General features: G+C 40.4%; 1 protein-coding gene across 15 annotated transcripts in view; it reads right to left on the reverse strand.

The window, feature by feature from the left end:
* rapgef2b (Rap guanine nucleotide exchange factor 2b) overlaps positions 1–17548 on the reverse strand; it is a 387135-nt gene that overhangs the window by 138067 nt on the left and 231520 nt on the right. The window lies entirely within an intron of this gene.

A 17548-nucleotide genomic window follows, 5' to 3' on the forward strand; every position in this document is an offset into this window, starting at 1 on the left:
TTGTTCTTTGCAAAAATGGACAGTTCTTAAGGCTGTTTTGCCTACCGGGTGCCAAGGTAATAAAATCTCCTCTGAGATGGAGAGGAACTTGGAGTGGAAGGAGAAATCCACACAGGTACTAACGACAAAGGCAGGACTAGGAAAGAGGTTCTGCTGAGGAATTATGAGCAGATCAAGGCTAAATTACATAGCAGATCCACAGAGATGATAATCCCCTGCACAATACACTCATTTTCTATGGCTCACGTAGAGTCAATAAATTACCGGGGTAAATGTGGGGCTGTTAGACTGGTGTGACAGAAATGGGTTCAGATTCATGGAGCACTTGTAATATTACTGGGAAAGACTGCTTTTCTGATTGGACCGCTTTATGTGAACCATAACTGGGGCCAGTGACCTAGTGAATCGTATAACTAGGGTTGTAGACAGGCTTTAAACTAACTAGTGTTGCAGGTGTGGGAGAAGGGTTTTCAAATTGAAGGGGAGCTTTAAAAGAATCAAAAACAAACAAGAGGCAGAGGTGCAGGGTAGGGAACAGGGGATTGATAATCTCAATGAGTGTGCAACGGACGGAAAATTTATAATGAAGAATGTAGTAGCAATCAAATCTAGAGGAAGCAAAAATGGCAAAACAAAGCTCAAGGCTCTTCATCTGGAAGCCCAGTTTGAAGAAATTCTGTTCTTCTCTCTGGCAACATTTCCATTCTAATTTTTCTTCTTGTTCACCATCATTAACTTTGTTTTCATTTTCAGTATTTGACGAGGTATTTGCCAAACTCACTTTCACAGGCACATCTTATTGTTCAGCAACTGTCTGCAGCTTAGGCTCACTCTACATGGATTCCAATTGAAGGTTCATCCTTCATGTTTGAAATCCACCCAGGATCACAGGTATCTCCACACAACGCTTCTCACACATCTGTACTACCATGACCTGAGATCCCCACACAGTGACATGTGCTGCTATATGTACAGTCTCAACCTCCCTCTTCATCAGCACCATCTCACGTTATTTCAGAGCTGCCCTGCCCCCATTCTCTGGTTCATTCAAAGTTCTGACAAGAGGTTTTTCTTCCTTTCCTTTCAGGCATTAAGGAGTGCAAGCTGCAAAAACATAAAAGTATCCATGATAGATAATGGGAACTGCAGATGCTGGAGATTCCAAGATAATAAAATGTGAGGCTGGATGAACACAGCAGGCCAAGCAGCATCTCAGGAGCACAAAAGCTGACGTTTCGGGCCTAGACCCTTCATCAGAGAGCCTCTGATGAAGGGTCTAGGCCCGAAACGTCAGCTTTTGTGCTCCTGAGATGCTGCTTGGCCTGCTGTGTTCATCCAGCCTCACATTTTATTATCATAAAAGTATCCATGTCTATTTGAGCTGCCCCTCCCTCTCCTTTCCTCTTCCTCAATCCTTTTCTCATAACTCAATTTCTTGTCGGGTATTTACCGCCCCTTCTAGGTGATATTAAATACCTCCCACTATCTGATGCTGAGCATTTTGTGCACAGCAAAGGCCTTTAGTTTTAACCCTCTGTGTTTCCGCTTCAACAAATTTAAGGCACGACATGACTTTGAACTCTTCTTCTATTGCTTTCACCTTCGCGCATAATTCTTTGGACAAGAATTCTCTTCCAATCCCGTAGACCTCTTAGCCCACTTCTGACATTCACCCTGCACCTGGACCCCTCCTTTGCCTGTACTCAACTACTTCACTGAGAACTGTTGACGTGACATTGGTTACCTTAATTTCTCAAGGGGCTGTTGTTGTTGTCTGGCGTAAAGACTTGGACGTTGCAGAGGCTGACCGCCAGCTCTTGAGCACGTCCTCCTATTCGTTCTGGACCATGCTCACCCATCGTTGAACGTCAGGCTGCTGTGTCCATGATGATCACTAATCTTATGGTCCCCAATAGCATTTCTTCTTTCTACCTGACCCACTATTATACGTCCTTTTGTATGCCTAATTGTACTACTTGTATGCCTAACTGTAATTCTCTCTGAGCTCCATCTCTACCTACTGCTTACGTCTTTACCCTTGTCACCCCATCTTCAGCACGTTAACCACATTTACCTAGCTACTATCTGTTCTGAAGGAGGGTTGTTGGGCCTGAAACATTAACTCTGCTTTCTCTTCACAGACACTGTCAGACCTGCCAAGTTTCTCCAGCTATTTGTTTTTGTTACAAAATCAACCCTATTTGCAAACTCACAAAAAAAATTCTCAATGGCTGTAAAATTCTACCAACAAGCCAAAGATACATTCTACCTACTATGCAAACATGTGATGTGGTACATTAATTTCAGTGCTGGTGTGATGCTAGGTATGTAGGCCATATATCCCAACAACTGACAGGCCACTTCAAACAGCATGATCCTTGCTTTGTCTGCTGTAGATAGCATAATCAACTTAGTCTGTGCTCAGAAAACTCAGAAGACAGAATCCAGCATCAGATGTGATTGTTATTGGATGACATTTACTCAAACAATTCCTGGCTGATCTGAAATATAAAGGAAATTGACTTAAGATTAAAAATTGGCAACATGACAGAAGGTACGTACATTCACACACAAGACCCTATTCAGTAAAAGTGTACTGAGGAAGGGTCACTGGACTCGAAAAGTTAACTCTGATTTCTCTCCACAAATGCTGCCAGGCCTGCTGGGCTTTTCCAACAATTTCTGTTTGGGTAGGCAAAAGAAGTTGGTGCATACATGGTAACTTGTTCATTGAGGAAGGACTATACAAGACTGCCAACCCTTCCTGCAATCCCCACAGCAAAGCCCTAGTACATTACTGTTCGCCTGCCTGATTTGAAGCTAATAAACTAGGTAAGAATGATATTTAACAGATCCTGCTGTAGCTCCATACCAAATCTAGTCTATCAGATCAGAACCCTCTTTTCATTTTTTAAAATCTTCATTGTTCCCTCTTGACTGCTTTACATCCTTTTTACAGTGTGGAAAGCAGAACTGTATGCAGTTGCCTAGGATGTAGGCCAGCTAAATTTAATACAATTTCCCAGCCTGTGCTCCACATTTGATGATTTATGTAATTTTACCCTTTATTCCTGTATTGAATGTCATCTGACAATTATATGCTCATTTTACAAGTTTATTAATGTCTTCTTGTAACTTATTGCTATGTTAACAACCCCGACATCTCTACCCCCCACCCCACGGCCCCCAAACCCCACAATTTGGTGTCACCTCCAAACTTGGTAACTGTAATTTTGATTTGAAAATCAATATCATTGATGAAAACAAAGAATAACAGTGATCCCAACACTGAATACTGTGAAACACCACTTCCTACCTTTTGCAACTCCGAATAACTACAATTTACTCCACTCTCTACTTTCTGTCTTCAAGCCAGTTGGTCATTTATTATGTCACTTATCTTGAGTCAAAATTTTCTGATCTTATTAATTCGCTTATTATAGGTCATCTTATTGAAGGCCTTGTGAACATCCAGATAAATTATATCTAACGTATTACTACATACAAGTTCATTCTTATCACCTGAAAAGGTTCCATTCGGTTGCTGTAACAAGATTTTCCCATCTAACATCAATACTGACTATCTATAACCATGTTTTTAAATTTCTAAATGTTCTTCTTTCCGTTCCTTCCTACGATTCCATTATATCTTCATCAGTGATGTTAAGCCGATAGGTCTATAAATTCTTAGACATGCTAAGCTATCCTGCAATCATCTGATACTACACTATTTTCTTCTCCAAAATCTCTTAAAACAGGTGCACGAAATGCATCCAGGTCAGAACTCTCTTGACAGAATGCAATACATCCCTTCGTTATTTAAATCTATTTATTTCATTAATCATCACATTATTCAACATTATGCCTAACCGTTCTAGGCAAAAGAACTGTTTCTTGCCTTTCCAATCATCAGCATCTCTGATTTTATTCTGCTTGTCGTTAGTCAATAATCAAAATGGTCATATTTCTATCAAGGTCTTCATATTTTTAAATTATCATGTAAAATGTTTTACTAATTTATAACATGTTTATTGACAATTTTGGTTCCTGCTTGCCTAACTGCTTTTCCTTATTTCTCTCCTATCCCCTTTATATTGCCTCTTAGCATGCATACTCTGCTGTATGAATGTCTCTTACTTAAGTCTCAATTGTTCCCTTATGTCTTCAATCATCCATAGACAATCACAAGTGTTTAGCCTCTTTATTTGTTTTTTTTAAGTGGAATATATTTTTGCTGCACTCTGCTGAAAACTATTTTAAATGTTCTACATTGTCACTTTCCAATAATATTGCTGATTTTATTTCTCAAGTTTACTCAAAAACCCTCAGAACTAGTTTTACTCCAAAACTGTCAACCTGGTTTCCATGATAACAAAGTGTGGAGCTGGATGAACACAGCAGGCCAAGCAGCATCTCAGGAGCACAAAAGCTGACATTTCGGGCCTAGACCCTTCATCATCATCATCTCTGATGAGACGCTCCTGAGATGCTGCTTGGCCTGCTGTGTTCATCCAGCTCCACACTTCGTTATCTTGGATTCTCCAGCATCTGCGGTCCCCATTATCACTGATACAATATGAACCTGGTTTCCATCATGTCCTTAAAACGGAATATTGTGCATTTCTAACAAACTTAGCAATTTACAAAAAATGCTTTTGAAAAAACACTAGGATTATGTGACATCCCAAAACAGCATTTTCTCATTGTCAAAAATTAGTTTTAGTGCAGCTCATGTCATAATCCTTAAACTGACAACTTTTCAATGGCATCATTGAAACTCAGAAGCTTTTCTTCCACGCACTTCAAAACACTAATACAGTTAACCACACGTTTTTGAAATTCCTTGGGAAGAAAGAAACATCATGGAAACTTGTGCACACAATTTATTTTTACTGAAGACGCACAATGATATGCAAAACTATTTAATTTCCAGGTCAACAAAGACAGCATCATTTAAGTTCAGCCAGTGATTCTACTTTCCACTATAACACATTAAATATTGAATACCTGTCTAAGGCTGCTCAAAATAATTCCTATTATTGTAAAGGAGCCTGTGGAATGGTTGTGTCTCAGTTTCATGCCCCGCTGGGGAAAAAACCTACATCAAAAGATGAGCGCATCACAAATAAACATGCAACTTAAATTAGAAAGCATGGCAAAATCCACCAAATGCATATGCAAGAACAAGAAGAAAATTGGAAAAAGGAATTATTTGTAAATCTTTTCACTCAAACACAGTCTATTCTTGTGGTTGTTTACATAGAAACATAGAAGATAGGATCAGGAGGTGGCCATTAGGCCCTTGGAGTCTGCTTAACCATTCTTTACAATCATGGCTGATTGTCCAATTCACTAATCCTGCTTTCTCCCCATAACCTTTCATCCCATTTGCCCCAAGTGCTATATTCAGTCACCTCTTGAATACATTCAATTTTTTGGCATCAACTACTTCCTGTGATAATAAATTCCACAGGCTCACCACTCTTTGGGTGAAGAAACGTCTCCTCATCTCTGTCCTAAATAGATAACCCGGAATCCTCATATTGTGATCCCTGGTTCTGGACACACCCACCATCGGGAATATTCCACCCGCATCTACCCTCTCCAGTCATGTTAGAAGTTTGTAAGTCTCTATGAAACCCCCCCCTATTCATCTGGACTGCAGCAAAAACAATCCCAATCTAATCAATCTCTCCTCATATGTCAGACACTCCATCCCTAGAATCAGCCTGGTAAACTGTCGCTGCGCACCCTCAGAGCAAGAGCATCCTTCCTTAGAAAAGGGGACCAAAATTGCACACAATATTCTAGGTGTGGTCTCACAAGGTCCTGTACAACTGCAACAACACATCCCTGCTCCTGTACTCGAAACCTCTTGCAATGAAAGCCAACACACCATTTGCCTTTTTTACTACCTGCTGCACCTGCACAGCAACTGGTGTACATGGAACCCCCGGTGCCACTCTACACTCAGCTCTCCCCCAATTTACAGCCATTCAGGTAGTAATCTGCCTTGTTGTTTTTGCTCCTGAAGTGAATAACCTCACACATATCCAAATTATACTGGAATCTGCCATTGATTTGCCCACTCACCAACCTGTCAAGATCATGCTGAAGGATCTCTGCATTCTCACAGTTCACCTTCCCACCCAATTTAGTATCATCTGCAAACCTGGAAGTGTTACATTTTGTTCCCGCATCCAAATCATAAATGTATATTGTGAATAGCTGAAATAGCACCAATCCCTCTGGCATCTCACTATTGCTGCCTGCCAATTTGAAAAGGACCCATTAATTCCTACTCTTTGTTTCCTCTCTGCCAATCAATTTCCTGTCCATCTCAATACACTTCCTCCAATCCCTTGCACTATAATCTTGCGCATTAATCTCTTATGTGGGACTTTATCAAATGCTTTCTGGAAGTCCAAATAAACTAAGTTGATGGGGTCCCCCTTGTCAACTCTATTGGTTACATCTTCATAGATTTCCCCTTCATACATCCATACTGGCTCTGTCTGATCCTGCCACTGCTTTCTAAATGCTCTGCTACAAAATCCTAGACAATGGATTTGAGAATCTTCCCCACTACCAATGTCTCAAAAGGTCTATAATTCCCTGTTTCCTCTCTACTTCACTTTTTGAATATTGGAGTGACATTAGCCATCCTCCAACCTGCAGCGACTGTTCTAGAGTCCACAGAATCCTAGAAGATGACCACCAATGCATCTATTTCCAGAGCTACTTCCTTAAGTACTGTGGGATGTAGATTATCAGGTCCTGGGGATTTATTATCCTTCAATTCCAACAACATTTCCAGCACCATTTCTCTACTAGATTAGATTCCCTACAGTGTGGAAACAGGCCCTTTGGCCCAACAAGTCCACACCGCCCCTTGGAGTATCCCACCCAGATCCATCCCCCTATAACCCACACACCCCTGAACACTACGGGCAATTTAGCATGGCCAATCCACCCAGCCTGCACATCTTTGGACTGTGGGAGGAAACCAGAGCACCCGGAGAAAACCCACGCAGACACAGGGAGAATGTGCAAACTCCACACAGACAATTACTTATACTGATTTCCCTTGGCTCTTCCCTCTCACTAAATCCTGCCTCCTCCAACAATTCTGCTAACTAATTTGTGTCCTCTTTTGTGAGGACAGAACCGAAGTATGTATTCAGTTCCTTGGCCATTTCTTTTTGTACAGTTGACAAAATGACAGTAATGTTGTAGCTGAACCACAGGCATGACTTAAGTTTTTTTTTGCAGTTGTGGGTTGGGGGCTTCGCTGGCTGGCCAGCATGTATTGCCCGTCCCTACTTGCCCTTGAGAAGTGGTGGAGAGCTGCCTTCTTGAACCACAGCAGACTACATGCTGCAGCCTGACTTTTAATGCCTTTAGGGAGGTAATTCAAGGATTTTGACTCACTAACAGTGAAGGAACAGCAATATATTTTTAAGTCAGGGTGGTGAGTAACTTGGGGATGCCTCCATCTGCAAGTTCCTATCCACGTATCTGCTGCCATTGTCTTTCTAGATGGAAGTGATCATGTATTTTGATGGTGCTGTCTAAGTATCACTGGTGAACGTCTGCGGTGCATCTTGTAGATCGACACCCTGTAGTAATGGTGTGTACTACGGAGGGGAGTGTGGATGTGGTATCAGACTACTTAGTTTTGAATTGTATCAAGCTTCTTGACTGCTGTTGGAACTGCACCCATCCAGGCAAGCAGAGAGTATTCCACCATGCTTCTAAATTGTGTCTCAGATTGTGGACAGGCTTTGGGGAGTCAGATGGTGAGTTATGCGCTGCAGAATACCTAACCGCTGACCTGCTCTTGTAGCCACACTGTTTATGTGATGAGCCAAGTTGAGATTCTGGTTATTGATAACCACAAGGATGTTGATAATGGGGAAATGGAGTGATGGCACTGCAATTGCATGTCAAGAGGCATGGCTGGATTATCTTTCTGGAGATGGTCATTGCCTGACATTTGTGTGGTGTGAATGTTACTTGCCATTTGTCAGTCCAAGCCTGAATACTGATGAGGTCTCATTGCACTTGAACATGGACTGATTCAGTCACAGTGGTACTTGATAGCACTGTTGATGACACCTTCGCGCACTGATGACTGAGAGCAGACCGATGGATTGGTAACCGGCCAGAAGGATTTGTCCTGCCTTTTGTGTACAGGACATAGCTGGGCAATTTTTCACATTGTCCGGTGCCAGTGCTGTAACTCTACTGCACAAATTTGACTAGGGATACAGTAAGTTCTGGAGCACAATTCATCAGTACTATTTGTCAGAATGTTGCCAGGACCCAAACTTTTGCTCAGTTATAAATTTCCCCCTCTCCTTTTCTTTCTAGAAGGGTTATTTGATTTATGTCAGTGTTTATTATCAATGCCATGTAATCATACCAAAACAGTTTTACACTACCATGTCACTGCAAAGTGTTAGAGTGGCAGCTGCCAGAAACAAGCTTAATTCAATTCAAAGAACATTCTTAACTGCATCAGCCTGAATTTTCTATTACCTACTGTACATTATTAGTTTTAGTTGCCTAATGGCTTCAGAGAGCAGAGTTGCCAAACAACTGCTGTTGGTGTTGAGTTTGAAGACTTTTGTTTGATATCTCTCTGTTGCTGGGTATTACACTTTGCAGTATGGGAACTACCAGGGTTAATTCTATTTACAAACCTTAAGAGCCCTCGCCTAGAGCAAAAATTCCAATCTATCCTGTCTGGGATAGGCTTATGCAGTCACAGAAGTGTTACAAACTTATTCATCATGTTGACTCTTTACGTCATTTTAATTTGATCACCTCTGTTTTGCTGTTGGCCAGAAAATAACCATGGAAATGACCAGCTCACATATGCATACTAAGCCAATGAAGAATTACAAAAAGAATTCAGTGTCAACATATGAATTTTAAATTAAGTAGTGCACAAATGAATTCCCGATGAAAGGGAATATTTAGAAGTCAAAATGTGGTTTAACTTTAATAGTACATGCCCACCTGCTTATGTGTCCTACTTTCTGTAGGAAACTAGAATCTTCCCTCATAACAAGATCTCTTAAAATCATGATAAAGGATGCAAAAATATTCATTTTAAAAATCTGGAAGGTCTTCCTCAACCTTGTTCAGAAGTTATAAAACTAGAAACTTCAAGCAGAGGTAGGAGGCTATTCAGAGTTGTTTCTACTATCCTGATTATAATTACATCAATCATGTGGCAGGTAAATATAACAAAACTAAGTTAATTTAGCATTAATCCAAAAGCAAATTACTATAGGTATTTGAAATCTGAGATAAGAACAGAAAATACTAGAAATATTCAGTCTGGCAGCATCTTTGAAGAGACAGTTAATGATTTATTGTTAATACAGTTAGTGTTGCCTTTGACTGAACAGAACTAAAGGAATAGATAGAAACTTCATTAAAAAAATTTAAACATAGGTGAAATGTAGAAAATGTACAGGTGAAATTCTGTGAAAGGCAGAAGACAGAAGGTATTAAATGTGCAGCACAGTTTGTGGGTACAGCCAATGGAATATTACAAACGGTTTCTCTCCTCTGCATGTGCTGGCCTTGTTTTTGCTTTCGGACGGCAGCTGTTCATTAATCTGTCAAAAAGACCTCTTTGAATGCATATGCTGTTTCTTTACTTGCCATTACTAGTGCTGGATTCCATCCTATGTTTTGCAAGTAGGGCTGATATCAAGAGAAGGTAGTTAATCAATGATACTATTCTGGGTACAGATTGCTGACAGTATGCCTCGAAACTGGCATTTGCTTAAGTCAGGAAGGACGAAAGGGCAAAAGTACAGTGACCAAACTGAAGCCAGATTTGGCACACTATCTGGTAAACTAATGGAAACACTGTTTGCAACCCACCCTCAATCGTTCATTGGAGCCAAGCTTGTCCAAAGAAGACTGACATATCAGAAGCACTGGTTTGAATGGGTGTATTATCTGAACAGATGTGACAGTGAGAGAGAAACTGGGTGAATGGAAGTGAGATAAGAAGTGCACTTGAGGAGGCATTTGATAGATCTTCCTTCTTTCCCAACTGAAGAGATCTCAGTTAAAATAATTACAGTGCAGGAGGCGGCCATTCGGCCCCTTGTGCATGCATCAGCTCTATTACATAGGGCAATTCCACTGTCATCCAATGCCCTCTTGAATGCCTCAAATCGAAACTGCCTCATCTTTTCCAGACAACACATTCCATGTCCTAACAACTGACTGTGTGAAGACATTTTTAGTCACATCACCCTTGCTTTACTTGAACATTATTTTAAATCTTTGCCATCTCAAGTGGAAACAGCTTCACCTGATCTACTGTCCACTTCACTCATGATATTGAAAACCTCGATCAGATCTACTTTGTCAATACCTCTCCATGGAGAACAATCCCAATTTCTTCAATCTAAACAGTTTTCTGTGACAGTTTTATCAGCTTCTTCAACCATACCACAAGAGGAGGTTGGATGAAGCCTACTACAATCTGAATAGTGAGGGATGTGGATGTATGCCTGAAAATCAAATCCAAGAGAGGACAAGAGTAGAGCACGAGCAGAATGCAGGTCTGTGGTTTAGAAACATAAATGTCCCATTTAAGTAAAATAATCCATTAGTTTATTGTATTTTTTTCTTGGAATAATCAGTTTTATAAATTAGTGGTCTAAGCAACATTGAGCAACCCTTGGGTTACTTGCTAGAGTAAGGATATTAATAAATTGGAGAGGGTGCAGAAAAGACTCGCAAGCGTGTAACTGGGACTGGAAGGTTTGGATCATAGGATAGGCTGGATAAACCAAGATATTTTCCACTGCAGCAGTGGAGATTGAGAGCGGACCTTTTTCATAAATTCCTCATGATTTTATCAATAAGTGAGGGCAGAGGTTTCTTCCCTAGAACTGGAAAGTTTAAAACTACGGGACATATTTTTAAGGTGAGCAGAGAAGGATTTAAAAGGGACCTAAGGGGCAACATTTTTGCACAGTGGATGCTTTGTATATGGGGAGAACTGCTAGAGGAAGTGGTAGATGCAGGTACAGTTACAATATTTAAAAAACATTTGAACAGGTACATGATCTGGAAAGAGTTAGAGATATATGGACCAAATGCAGATAAGCAGGACTAGTTTAATTTGAGAAACTTGGTTGGCATGGATGGGTGGTTGGACTGAAGGGTCTGTTTCTGTGTGGTATGGCTCTTTTCCCAAAGCTAGAGTCTCTCATGCCGAGTGGCATTGTGGCACAGCAGTTAGCACTGCTGCCTCATAGCACCAGGCACTGGATTTTATTCCACTCTTGGGTGACTGCCTGCACATGGCTGCATCAGTTTCCATCAGGTGCTCTGGTTTTCCTCCTACAGTCTAAAGATATGCAGGTTAGGTGGATTGACTATGCTCAGTTGCCCATAGCTTCCATGGATGTGCAGGGTAGGTGAGTTAGCCATGATAATTATGGAATTACGGGCATGGTTTAGGTCTGGGTGGAATGCTCTTCAGGTTGGTGCAGTCTCAAAGACTAAATGGCTTCTTTTTGCAGGGATTCCATGCCACACTTTCTATAGAGATTCTATAGTTGGAACCATTCTAGTAAATCACTCTACACTTTACAAAGCATGTGCATCTTTCCTATAATTGAGCACCCACAACTGCACACAACACTCCAGCTGAGGTCTAACAGTGGCTTGTACAAGTTCATAATTATCTCTTTGCTCTTGTACTCTTAAAAAATATAAATACAACCAAGTATTTGCCAGTAAACCAATTTTATTGCTCATTCAGATGAAAGAGATGGTGAGTTTCCTGAAACAATGGGATTCAAGTTTACCCACAAATGCTTTTATATATTGCTCCAGAATTTTGACTCAGCTATGCCATGTCTGGATAGTGTTTGCAATTTGGAATCATAGAACAATTGAGCAGGACGAAACTATTTACCCTGTTGTGCTCCTGTCTGCATTCTGCAAAGACTACACAATAGCACCCTTGCCATTTCCAGTGAGCCTCCTGCATTTTTCTACTCTTCAGAATATAATCCAATACCTTTTTGAAAACCATGATTCATCTGCTCTACCTCACTCTTAAGACACTGGGTCGCAACACAAAAATGATTTTTCATGTTGTCATGTCTCTTTCACCAATCACCCTAAGATGCTGCTGGGCCTGCTGTGTTCATCCAGCCTCACATTTTATTATCTTGGATTCTCCAGCATCTGCAGTTCCCATTATCACCCTCAGTCTGCTGTCTGGTTCTCAACCAGATTGAAAATGGAAACACCTTCTCTTTTCAAGATGTCTTTCTCTATGGAGAATAACCCCAGCTTCTTCAATCTATCATCATAAGTCATATTCCTCATCTCCAGAATCATTCTTTCAAATCTTTTCCAGACCCTGTCTCTCAGAATCTTCCTAAAGTATGGATGCTTTGATTTGGAATCAATACTCCAGTTGAGGACATAAGTACGCTACACATGAAACCCAGAATCCCAGATGCCTTACTGACTATTTTTTGACTCTCCCTTCCCACCTTCAACAATTTATACATACATAACTCCAAGACTTCAAGGTCTCTCTGTTCCCACATCATCTTTAGAATTGCTTATTTTATGCTGCCTCCTCTTGTTCTTTTTCCCCAAAATCTATCTCTTCATACTTCTCGACATTAAATTTCAAACATACTCCTACCTTTTTTTGATGTATGGTATCTTTTATTGCCCAGTACAAAAGATGAGAACCAACCCCTTGCTGTGGGGTCTGGAGTCACGTGTTGCCCAGACCAAGTAAGGAGGTAAATTTCCTACCTAAAGAACAACAGTAAACGAGATGGGTTCTTCTGACAATCGGCAACAGTCATCATTAGACTCTTAATTCCAGATTACTATTGAATTCAAATTCCACTACGTATAATGTGATGATATATTGGTATAGACTGACACTTGGATCAATCCTTCTAAAATTTCACAATATTCCCAAATTATGTGCCATATACAGATTTGGAATGCATGCTTTGCATACCCAAATCTACATCATTAGTAGAGATCAAGTTGGCAGTGGTCCTAATTCCAACCTTTAGGACTCACCATTATATATGTGCTAATCTGAAAATCAACCATTCGCTATGTTCTCGACTACTTAACCAGCTTTGAATCCAAGTTGCCTCTTATCACCCATGCATTTAACCTTGTTGAAAATTCCTGTCATATAGTAATATACCAAATGCTCTTTCGAAGTCCAGGCACATGACATTAACTAGATTATCCTCATCAACACACTTTCATTTCATTGAAATGCTCCATTAAAATTTAGTTAATCATCAATTGTCCTTAACAAGGCTTTGTCTAATAAATCCACATTTGTGAAGTAATTTAATTGCAGGTACGTAGGAAATAAGAACCAAGCCTTCTACCTTACATACATCTCCTTTTGATCCTGAATCAGTGCCACTACAGTTTTGATCAATTTTTTACCTTTTAAATAACTTTTGGAATTTTTTTTTTAAAAAGTTGATTGCCAGTCTCTTCCCATACTCATGCTTTGCTTCTCTTACTTTTTTCACTTCTCTGTTGAGTATTTTACATTTAGCCAGATCCTGTTTTGTATTATCAACCTGAGATAATGACTCTTTTCCATCTTCATCTCACACTGCATCCCTTCTGTCAACTAGAGAAATCTAATTTATACAAACCATCTGCTCCTTAACAGGCAACCCACTGTTCCATCAGTTTGGCCTAGCAATCTTGAATTACACTTTACCTGGTCCTACTCTCACCTCACTGAAACTGATCCTCCATGATGTAATGTTCTATGTTCTAAACCTTTTCCATAACTATCTTAAACTGAATTATAGCTGGAACATTTGATGGTGCTGTCAGGAAGCAATTCTTCATACAAACGGTAATGACAATGCTGTGAAATTTAAGTTCAAGTAATATAGAGACTTGACGGTCACTCTAGACAAACATTCTGATAGAGTTTTGAGAAGATTTGTAGCTCAGGTTGAGGTTCTGGATGGGAGTTTCCTCGCTGAGCTGGAAGGTTCGTTTTTCAGATGTTTCGTCACCATTCTAGGTAACATCAGTGAGCCTCCGATGAAGCACTGGTGTTATGTCCCGCTTTCTATTTATCTGGTTAGGTTTCCTTGGGTTGGTGGTGATGTCATTTCCTGTTCTTTTTCTCAGGGGATGGTAGATTGGCTCCAAATCAATGTGGTTGTTGATGGAGTTCCGGTTGGAATGTCGTGCTTCTAGGAATTCTCGTGCGTGTCTCTGTTTGGCTTGTCCGAGGACGGATGTGTTGTCCCAATCAAAGTGGTGTCCTTCCTCATCTGTATGTAAGGATATGAGTGATGGTGGGTCATGTCGTTTTGTGGCTAGTTGATGTTCATGTATCCTGATGGCTAGCTTTCTGCCAGTTTGTCAAAGTTCTTGCAAGGTATTTTGTAGATGACATTCGTTTTATTTGTTGTCTGTATAGGGTCTTTTAAGTTCATTAGCTGCTGTTTTAGTGTGTTGGTGGGTTTGTGGGCTACCCTGATGCCAAGAGGTCCGAGTAGTCGGGCAGTCATTTTGGAAATGTCTTTGATGTAGGGGAGAGTGGTTATGGTTTCTGAGCCCGTTTTGTCTGTTTGTTTGGGTTTATTGCTGAGGAATCGGCGGACTGTGTTCGTAGGGTACTCATTCTTTTTGAATACGCTGTATAGGTGATTTTCCTCTGCTCTGCCTAGTTCCTCTGTGCTGCAGTGTGTGGTGGCTCGTTGGAATAATGTTCTAATGCAGCTTTGTTTGTGGGTGTTGGGATGGTTGCTCCTGCAGTTCAGAAAACAACACATACGGACCAAATACTGAACTGCAGGAGCAACCATCCCAACACCCACAAACAAAGCTGCATTAGAACATTATTCCAACGAGCCACCACACACTGCAGCACAGAGGAACTAGGCAGAGCAGAGGAAAATCACCTATACAGCGTATTCAAAAAGAATGAGTACCCTACGAACACAGTCCGCCGATTCCTCAGCAATAAACCCAAACAAACAGACAAAACGGGCTCAGAAACCATAACCACTCTCCCCTACATCAAAGACATTTCCAAAATGACTGCCAGACTACTCGGACCTCTTGGCATCAGGGTAGCCCACAAACCCACCAACACACTAAAACAGCAGCTAATGAACTTAAAAGACCCTATACAGACAACAAATAAAACGAATGTCATCTACAAAATACCTTGCAAGAACTGTGACAAACACTACATTGGACAAACTGGCAGAAAGCTAGCCATCAGGATACATGAACATCAACTAGCCACAAAACGACATGACCCACCATCACTCATATCCTTACATACAGATGAGGAAGGACACCACTTTGATGGGGACAACACATCCGTCCTCGGACAAGCCAAACAGAGACACGCACGAGAATTCCTAGAAGCACGGCATTCCAACCGGAACTCCATCAACAACCACATTGATTTGGAGCCAATCTACCATCCCCTGAGAAAAAGAACAGGAAATGACATCACCACCAACCCAAGGAAACCTAACCAGATAAATAGAAAGCGGGACATAACACCAGTGCTTCATCGGAGGCTCACTGATGATGTTACCTAGAATGGTGACGAAACATCTGAAAAACGAACCTTCCAGCTCAGTGAGCAAACTCACATCCAGATTCTGATATTGACTCTTTGTTTCTTATGGAGCAGCATGGCAGCGCAGTGGTCAGCACTGCTGCCCCACAAAACCAGAAACCAGGGTTTGATTCTGGACTTGGGTGATTGTCCAGATGGAGTTTGCAGGTGTTTCATCCAGCTACACCAGTTTCCGTAGTGTCCATGGATGTGAAGGCTAGGGGTGTTAGCCACGGTAAATGTAGTGTTATGGGGTATAGGGTAGGGGGTTTGGTTTGGGTGGGATACTCTTCAGAGGGTCAGTGTGGATTCAATGGGCTGAATGACCTCTTTCTGCACTTTATCATTCTATAAGCTTTTCTTGTAGCCATCCATTTATCCCTCAACATCCTGCAAATGATAATAAATAAATAAATTTCTAAAACTGCTTATTAACATATTGCTGAAAACATAATGCAAATACAAAATACAGAATACAAAAATATAGCATAAAAGTCTGATAGTACAGAACATGTTTTAACATTAAAGAACATGCTCCAACAAAAAGTACAATGCAGAAAAAAAACAGATGAGCTTTATGTTTTCTCAGGTGAAACGAAGTCTCCAAACATCGAGGAGGTAAAGCAGAAAAATCCATATTTTGTTTGGCTGCACATGTGTGCACGAGTAAACATTTGCCCTTCTGAAATAATACACATTGCACTGTAGATCCCTGTTAACCAACTGATAAAACAGCTCTTTCTTTCAGGTTGCCGTGAAAATAATGACAGGCCACTTTGATATCATGGCAAGAAGTAGCGAACAACTGCAATGATGCATGAGTTCATATGAAGGGAGATTTACAAAGTTAATGAGAAGGGCAAGGCAACACTGTAATGGGAAATGATAATCAGTGCAACAGGAAAGGACAAAGTACAAAGTACAAAAATAAGAGCACACCAGCAAATAAGGTTAGAATTAAAGACTCTTGAAACATATAGTATTTAACAATATGATTGAACTGATAGCATTAAGGGGGTTTCCTTCTGAAAAAGTTGCTAATCTGGCAGCTCCAAGAAGAAAGAACTCAGATGGAGCAATATGTTGGAGTCAGGGCTCAGGAAAAATGTCTAGGAGTAAATCGGGCTTGGAAAAATAACTGACAGCTAATTGTAGCTGAGAATGGAGGTGAAGGAATCCAACAAGGAGCTTTTGTTTGTTGCAGCTAAGTGTAACTAAGTTTCAGCAAACCCCAGGAACAAGTGTGTTGTCTGGGCCTCTTTTGGAGTACGGTGTCCAGTTCAGGTCACCATGTCACAGGAAGGATATTATTAAGCTAGATTTACCAGGATGTTGCCAGGTATGGAAGTTTTCAGTTTTAAAGAAGGCTGGGACATGTTTTCCCACTGGAATTAAGGTGGTTGAGAGGTGACCATATGGACTTTTATAAAATCATGAAGGCTATAGAAAGGACCAAGAGTGGATGTCTTTTCCCTAGGATAAGAGGATTTCAAGACTAGGGGGTGTACTTTTAAAAAGTGAGAGGAGAGAGATTTTAAAAAGACACGAAGGTGACTTTTTTAAACACACAGAGGGTAGTTCATGCATGGAATGATTTAACACTTTGAATAGAAAGACAACTCAAAATCTTTTAAAGGATTTGTAAATAATCAAGAACTTATAAAAAAAACAATTAAGATAAAAAAACATTGTGAACGACACTCTTACTCTAGAATCTACATCTAAATTTCACTCTCATTTCTAGCTAATCAGTACAACTGGATTGATATATTCCATTAATTTTAATCAACATGTACAATTTAAAAAAGTATCACTACTAATTCTGCCAGTTTCCACTACTCATTTTCATCCATACATCAACCGTAGCTTAAAAAAAAAGACTAGTTTAGATAA

The sequence above is a fragment of the Stegostoma tigrinum genome, chromosome 1, assembly GCF_030684315.1.
Source record: "Stegostoma tigrinum isolate sSteTig4 chromosome 1, sSteTig4.hap1, whole genome shotgun sequence".
Taxonomy (NCBI): domain Eukaryota; kingdom Metazoa; phylum Chordata; class Chondrichthyes; order Orectolobiformes; family Stegostomatidae; genus Stegostoma; species Stegostoma tigrinum.